The sequence below is a fragment of the Lampris incognitus genome, chromosome 21 (genome assembly GCF_029633865.1).
Source record: "Lampris incognitus isolate fLamInc1 chromosome 21, fLamInc1.hap2, whole genome shotgun sequence".
Taxonomy (NCBI): domain Eukaryota; kingdom Metazoa; phylum Chordata; class Actinopteri; order Lampriformes; family Lampridae; genus Lampris; species Lampris incognitus.
This window is the reverse complement of record NC_079231.1, coordinates 4097263-4105243: the sequence shown is the minus strand read 5'-3', so window position 1 is coordinate 4105243 and position 7981 is coordinate 4097263.

Here is a 7981-nt window from a genome sequence, read left to right as displayed (position 1 = left end):
CTAATATTATTAACGAAACAATGACAGATATAATGTGATTTTCACAGGTTAGCTCACCTGTGACCCCCTACAGTTGGGTGGCAGGGTCTGCATGGCCTGGCTGTGTGCTGTAAGGCAGTACTGCTGCTGGCTGGCCTCATTGGCATGTTCCAAAACTGCCTCACAGCCCTCTGTTCACTGTGCACAGCCCCGGGCCTCCTGCATTCAAGCTGCTAACTCACACACCCACAGTGTGAGACAAATGTGCACGCAAATACAGCACATACCCACAGACGCGCAAAAACACACAGAAAGAAGAGCAAATACGATTTTCAGCCAGTTGGACTGTGCACATGTCTATACAGACATAGGAAAACGTGTGCACGTTGTGTTGTAAAGTACCCACAAAATTCCCCCATGCAAGACACGAAAACTGATAGAAACAGTCCCCAGGCTGTCTTGGCACTCACACTGCACAAGGCAAGCATGTGCCTGCAAACTCACTCCCTCACAGCCACACTCCTGTGGGTGTGACTTCGGTCTTGCATGACTTTTGCAGCGCATGAGAAACTTACTACCTAAATATTTGTATTCAACGCAAATGTGAATCAATAGAAATACAGTTGATACAACATTTTGTTACCGCCGTGTAAAACCAAACACATCATGCTCACCTTGGTTTTCATCCCAGATTGCACCTTTTCAGACTTGTTGACTGATTATGTTTAGTTCAGTTTATTTGTGGTGACAGAAGTCAAACGATGACAAATGGCTTGGGCAGCATGGCTGAGGAGGTAGAGCGGGTCATCTGGTAATCGAAAGGTCGCCGGTTCGATCCCCGGCTCCTCTAGAGAGCGTGTCGGAGTGTCCTTGGGCAAGACACTGAACCCCTTACTGCTCCTGATGAGCAGGTTGGTGCCTTGCATGGCAGCCTCCACTTTCGGTGTGTGTGGATGTGAGACATACATTGTAAAGTGCTTTGAGTGGGCGGTAGACTAGAAAAGTGCTATATAAATGCGGGGGGGGGGGGCAACCAATATGTAGGTCATCATTCACCTCCAGGCCTTATGCTCAGAGCCTGCTGAGATAGACTGCAGCCACATGCAACCCTGAATTGGATTATGCAGGTAAAGAAAGGTGGGCGGATGGATGAATATTTAGATAAATAAAATTACTATGGTTACATGACTGCATTATGATGGTTGTATGATTACAAAGGTGTTGCAAAACAGGAAAAAACATTCCTCCTTTTCAACTTGGATCTTTTTTACTGTTGTTTTGAACATTTTTGTACAATTACGTGCTATGTTACCGTTGCATAACCAGAAATTTCCCTTCTGAAGAGCAAGTCCCTCTGGCTAGTTTTCCTGTGTGAACTAAAGCCAGATAAAGGTCAGATTTTTGTCCTCTGACCACCTAGCCAGATGACTATTGGGTCTAAAGGCAGATCGTGTCAGTAAACTGTGTTTAGGGAGCAAGTTAACCACAATCCAAACACAGGATATTTATGTGACCAGTATGTGAGTGTGTGTCTATCCTACCAGTCTCTTGCCTGGAAACCAATCTTGGCTCATGGGATCACTTGGCGTTGGCGTTCATTTCTAACCATCAGCTGATCGGCGAAATGGCTGAACGCTAGTGTCCAGTCTCAGAGGGTTGCCATGTAATTTTCCCAGAAACCCAAGTGTTTTGGAAACCTGGCTTCAGGGTAACAGTAACATGTAGTGGTATGTGGTTTGCAGCACCAATACAGAGTTGTTGTCCAAGCAGATCTGGGAACTGGTCTCTGTATAGTCACAAAACAACCCGGATGTCATCACTCTCCAACACCGCGTTTGCAACTTTGCGAAGTACTTCCGCCCAACAAAACAACAGGAAGTGTAGCATCACTTTCATGCAAACAGCTAATCGGATAGTGGAGCGGGGGCTGGGCTGTTGGGACTGGACCCCTCTGCCTGGAGTCGTCATTCTCCTGAGGAGGGGGGAGAAAGTGGCGCTATGTTGGTAAAAGGGAGAGTCATGCATACACTCCAAGGACATTAATGGACATGGATGGTCTTATTAACAAACTCCCTGACCTGCATGAGGGAGCAGGAAAATGGATACAAGCCTCGCAACATCCTCCAATGGTCATATATCAACAACCTCCCAATTCAAGAGGATACCAAGGGCGGTGGGGTAGAGGACACGCAGGACCGTCCCGAGGAAGGAGGCCGGGAAGAAAACCCAACAATGGACCGAAGGCCTGCTGGGGATGCAGACAGATAGGACATCTGAGAAACGAATGCCCCACACAACCATGGCCACAAGCACCACAGCAGGACAGGAGACCCCCTCGGGACCTGTCAATGTTTAGCAGGGCCCGTACCAGGGGTGCCCAGAGGATCCAATGGGGGGGAATCAGCTGCCCATGATCTCAAGGGGAGCTGATAGTGAACCAATGCTGCAGGTTCAAATTGAAGGCAAAATACACCAATGATGACAGATACAGGGGCCGCCTACACCTGTGTCTCACAATCCTATGCCTCTCATCTCCCCCCGGTCTGGAGAATTTGTCAGGACGGTTGGATTCTCGGGTAAGGTGCAGCTGATTCCCACCACAGAATCGGTATCCCTAGCTGCGAATAATCAAGAAATACACATCCTTATATTAATATCAGACAGCACTCCAGTCAATCTCATTAGGGAGAGATGCATTGCGCAAGTTAGGGCGTAGAATCTCCTGCACATCCGAGATGCCAGTGCTAGGAACAGGCAGCACAGCAACTGTATTGTGGTTAGGACAGATGCAGCAGGAAGTGCAGGAAGTAGTACACAAATGGCTACCCTTTATTCAGGCGCAGATACCACAGGTAGTCGCGCCCTCTCTGGACTACCACTGCACCCTGCAATACCACGAACAAAGCAATGAAAGGCTTGATGACAAATGGATAGAAGAGCGACCACCTAATGTGCGTTTACAACTTGGTGAACTACTTCCGCCCAACAAAACAACAGGAAGTGTAGCATCACTTCCATGTAAACAGCTAATCGGATAGTGTTAAAGTTGTCGTCCCCCCCCCCAACCTCATGATCCACAATTAACCCGAGATTTCATCGACCATTATCAAGAAGCCTGGTTCATTTTTAATGCTGTGAAAAGCGTAGGCCTCCCGTCAGCACACACCTGGGAAAATCGCTCTCGCTGGAAGGCCTTTTCATGATCATTTATCATCGAGTTCAAACCGGTGTCCACTAAAGTCGCTAGCAATCGAGCAAATAAAATCATAAATTCATGAACATGCGGTACCTAGAAATAGAACAGGTACGGTAGCTGGATATTGGGTGTCACATCGCTGACATAACCTGTTGGCGTTCTGATTAGCCTAGGGAAGCGACGTCATCGGACGGTGGCGGTCATTATAATTAGCCAAGGTAGACAGGTAATCTGGCCACGCAGCTTGTTTTGGCCCGGTAGCCCTTCGGTAATCCTAATCCTGCTTGACATCTGATTTTAGCTGGGACTTTCAAATCAACAAATTGCCCCCAGGTCCACCCGTAAGGCGACTCTCAGAGGAGCCGTGTCACTGCTAGTGGATATCGCCTGCATTTAGTAGCACAACGAGGGCGTGCTACTTTCTTGGTTTCCTTCATTCGTTCCTTCTTTTCTGCCCTGATATCGGTTTGGCAGTGCGTGCAGCTTGTGGCAGACGTTAAGCAACACACTGGTGTCTTCCCTTGAGAACCGGCAGAGGTGAATTATGCAAGTGTGAAAGAAACATGACAGCCTACAATTTGAAACTCCAGTAAAATCCCTGTTTGTTCTATTCCACATCACAGCTGCATGCCTCCCATCAAGGTTGGACAGTGTAATGGCACATCAGGTGTGTTTCAGTGACATATGACTGGCAATTTGCTGCTTATCTGGCTGCCTGCCTGCCTGTGGATGTTTGACGGCGGTATAGACAGCTCTGAGCAGGGGACCGCTGGGTGCTTTCTACATGAAGGGGCCCAGCAGCTTTACAGAAAGTCATTACGGGCGTGCCTCGGTTGCTGGTTTCAGCGTAATAAATTCTTACCGGGTTTTAACCGAAGGTGAATGGGTAATTATGAGGTTGCCTTTCAGGGGTATCACACGTGTTGAATAATGATGACAGATTTACGTAAGACTTCCACCTACTGCAGTTAGTTGTGTTCACATTTATAGCTGTGCCGAGTGTGTTAGCGGCTGAATTAGTTGAAAGTCATGTTTCCCCTTAAAAGTTCATAGGAATTTTTTTTCACCTGCCTGCACAGTTTGTCTATCTGCATGCACACACGCGTGTGAATATGCATGAAGGGATGCTTTTTTTTCCCCTCCTGCAAGTCTAGTAACCCTCATTAAAACAAGGCCTCAGCTGTATCGTACAGAAAGGATTCTCTCTTCTTATCAATTAAATACCATGCCATGTGTCTGTTGTCTGAGTGTGTGTGTGATGTGTGGCAATTCTAATCTGATCAGCAGCTGAAAATATTTGGAAAAAAATAAAAATAGATGAGTTCATTTCTCATGCAGCCATAAATGCTTTTGTTGTTACCGCTTTTGAAAAGTTGCACAACATTCAGCTGCGGATGATGTTGTTCACCTTTACGGTCTCCTGTTTGGCCTCACTTCTAAAATCTGTGTACGTTTCGTGTTCTTTCTATCATGGAAATATATTATTTCTAAACCTGTTTGATTGAAATGAGCAGTTCCTCAATCCGAGCCTCTACCCGACCCACCCCTCGACCCCCTCCAGCCCAATGCCTAGCTGTTGGCTGGCGGCAGGCAGTGGAACAGTTCAGCTGGCTATGTTTATTCATGTGCACCACCGAGCTGTTGCGTGCATGAGCACATTAAAGACACACTCCGGCCTCTGGCTGTCCCGCCGCGATGACATCATACGTCCTGTGACGTTAGAGAACGAGCAGAGATTTCAGAGAACAGGATTTGACCCCGTGACCTAAAAATCCCCCGGCCGATCCACCGCCGCAAAGTCCTGAGCTTTTCCAGATGACCCCCAGCCTCCCCTTGTCCATGCGTAAGCCTGACTTAAGTCGAGCTAAATATGGGATTTGTTTTCCCCTTGATCTCTGAAAGAAGAGCTCACTTCCAGAGGTCAGGCAAGTATCGATTCCCTGAGAAAAACTCCCATTTCAATGGCTCCTTTGTGTTTGTTTCGAGCCGGTGTCGACAGGCTCAGTGTTGCATTGTAAGCCCTTGGGCGACAGTTTAGCACACCTGAGTGTGTGCAAATATACCTCGAGACACCCGAGACGGCATTATTTGTTTTCAGGAGCAATTTGTGTCCCTGCTGACTCCACTGTAGCCACAGTCAGAAAACGAAAGGGCCATCTAGTTTAGCGTTTGTGAATTGAAGTGGGGCGTGCCGTTGCCGAGGGATTTCTTTGTCTCTATGTAGGTTACTTGGACCAATGTGACATGGAGGAATTTGATCAGGGTTTCACTATCACAGTAAAAATGTAAATTGTGCATCGAGCTGTGGAGTCCCACCAGGTCCAACAAAACCATAATTGGACTGCACCATGCAGTTTATGAGCATGCAGGAAGACATACAGATTACGGTATGCACCAAAGCGTACAGATTATGAGCATGCATAAAGACATACAGATTATGGCACGAGGATTTTTACACGTGTGTCTGTGACTCAAGATCATTGAAATAACTAGAAACCGCCCCAATCAGAGAGTGTGCAACACTGACTTTTCCAATAATAGATTTAACTTTTAATATCATTGCCCCCTCTATGCCATGGCTAGTTACACTATATGGACAAAAGTATTGGGACACACCTCTTAATCATTGAATTCAGCTGTTTCATTCAGACCCATTGCCACAGGTGTATAAAATCCAGCAGCTAGCCATGCAGTCTGCATTTACAAACATTTGTGAAAGAATGGGTCGTTCTGAAGAGCTCAGTGAATTCAAGTGTGGTACTGTCATAGGATGCCACCTTTGCAATAAGTCAGTTCTGGAAATATCTTCCCTGCTAGAAATTCCACGGTCAACTGTAAGGGGTATTATTGAAAAGTGGAAGCGTTTAGGAACAACAGCAACTCAGCCATGAAGTGGCAGACCACGTAAAGTCACATAGCGGGCTCAACGAGTGCTGAGGCGCATAGTGCGTAAAAGTTACCAACGCTCTGTTGACTCAATAACTGCAGAGTTCCAAACTTCCTCTGGCATTAACATCAGCACAAAAACTGTGTGCCAGGAGCTTCATGGAGGGGTTTCCATGGCCAAGCAGCTGCATGCAAGCCTTACATCACCAAGCACAATGCCAAGCACTGGATGGAGTGGTGTAAAGCATGCTGCCACTGGACTCTGGAGCAGTGGAGACGTGTTCTGGTGAGTGATGAATCACGCTTCTCTGTCTGGCAGTCTGATGGACCAGTCTGAGTTTGGTGGATGCCAGGAGAACGTTACCTGCCTGACTGCATTGTGCCAACTATAAAGTTTGGTGGAGGGGGGATAATGGTAGGGGGTTGTTTTTCAGGGGTTGGGCTATGCCCCTTAGTTCCAGTGAAGGGAAATCTTGATGCTTCAGCATACCAAGACATTTTGGACGATTCTATGCTTCCAACTTTGTGGGAACAGTTTGGGGAGGACACTTTTCTGTTCCAGCATGACTGTGCCCCAGTGCACAAAGCAAGGCCCATTAAGACATGATTGGGTGAGTTTGGTCTGGAAGAACTTGACTGGCCTGCACAGAGCCCTGACCTCAACCCCATCCAACACCTTTGGGATGAACTAGAACAGAGATTGCGAGCCAGGTCTTGTCGTCCGACATGTGCCTGACCTCACAAATGCTCTTCTGGATGAATGGGCAAAAATTCCCACGGACACTCCCAAATCTTGGGGAAAGCCTTCCCGGAAGAGTGGAAGCTGTTACAGCTGCACAGGGGGGGGCAACTCCATAGTAATGCCTATGGATTTAGAATGGGGCGTCATAAAAGCTGTAGGTGTAATGGCCAGGTGTCCCAATACTTTTGTCCATATAGCGTATGTTTCCCTATAAGTATTCGACAACAATGAAAATATTTACAATTGGAGACCCCAAAATGTTAAAATGTGGAGGGTCCGTGGGTGTTAATGACTAAGTGGGGGTCTATGTGTAACTAAAAGGATGTTTTCTAAGGTATCGTTGTGGAAAATGAAGGGAAAAAGCAGCTGTCTGAGGACCTACAGGGAGGACTGTGCAGCGGAGGCGGCGAGGGTGAAAACCCCGGGGAAACGCCGCGACACTGTAGGCCGTTAATTGCTCCTGCGGCCCCTGCTAGACTAAACACTGCACCGCCGTGGGCCCTCCAGTTTACTGACACAAGCTGCCGATGCCTCCCCTCCCTCAAACATCCGGTCCCGCTATGCTGATGTACCAAGCAACCGGAGCGAAGAGGGACGCTCGGAACTCACTCTTCTGCGTAACGCCACCCCTACTTCTTCCTTTTTGCCGTCTCCTGGCCGTATTAAACGAGAACAGAGCGAAAATGACAAATAGTTGGATTTCCCAAGAAGGGAGTCACGTTTCTATGACTGAACGAACAACACAAGCCCACTGGGGAGAGACAGGCAGCCGTGTGTGTGTGTGTCTGTGTGTGTGTGTGTGTGTGTGTGTGTGTCTGTGTGTGTGTGTGTGGTTTGCCGTTCTCAGGGTATTAGTAATACACAGGAGCCAGGTGAAGGAGGGGGGGCAGTGCAGTTTCAGGGTGTGGTGGGGAATGTTTCGGACCCCGCGCTGAAGTCGGCCGGTCTGGCCTTCGGGAACGGCGGCGGCGGCGGCGGCGGGGGTTTGAGCGTGGGCTTGGCTGAAAGGTCACAAGGCGTGCGGAGCGGCGGCCGTCCACTACTCCCCTCGCTGCTCCAGGCGGAGCAGCCCGGCCCAAATATAGTTGCAAAACAAAGTGAGACGTTAAAGCCCCCAACGCACCCATACACAGCCCCGCCCTGCTGGCCGTCTGAGAAACACAAAATAAACACACTGC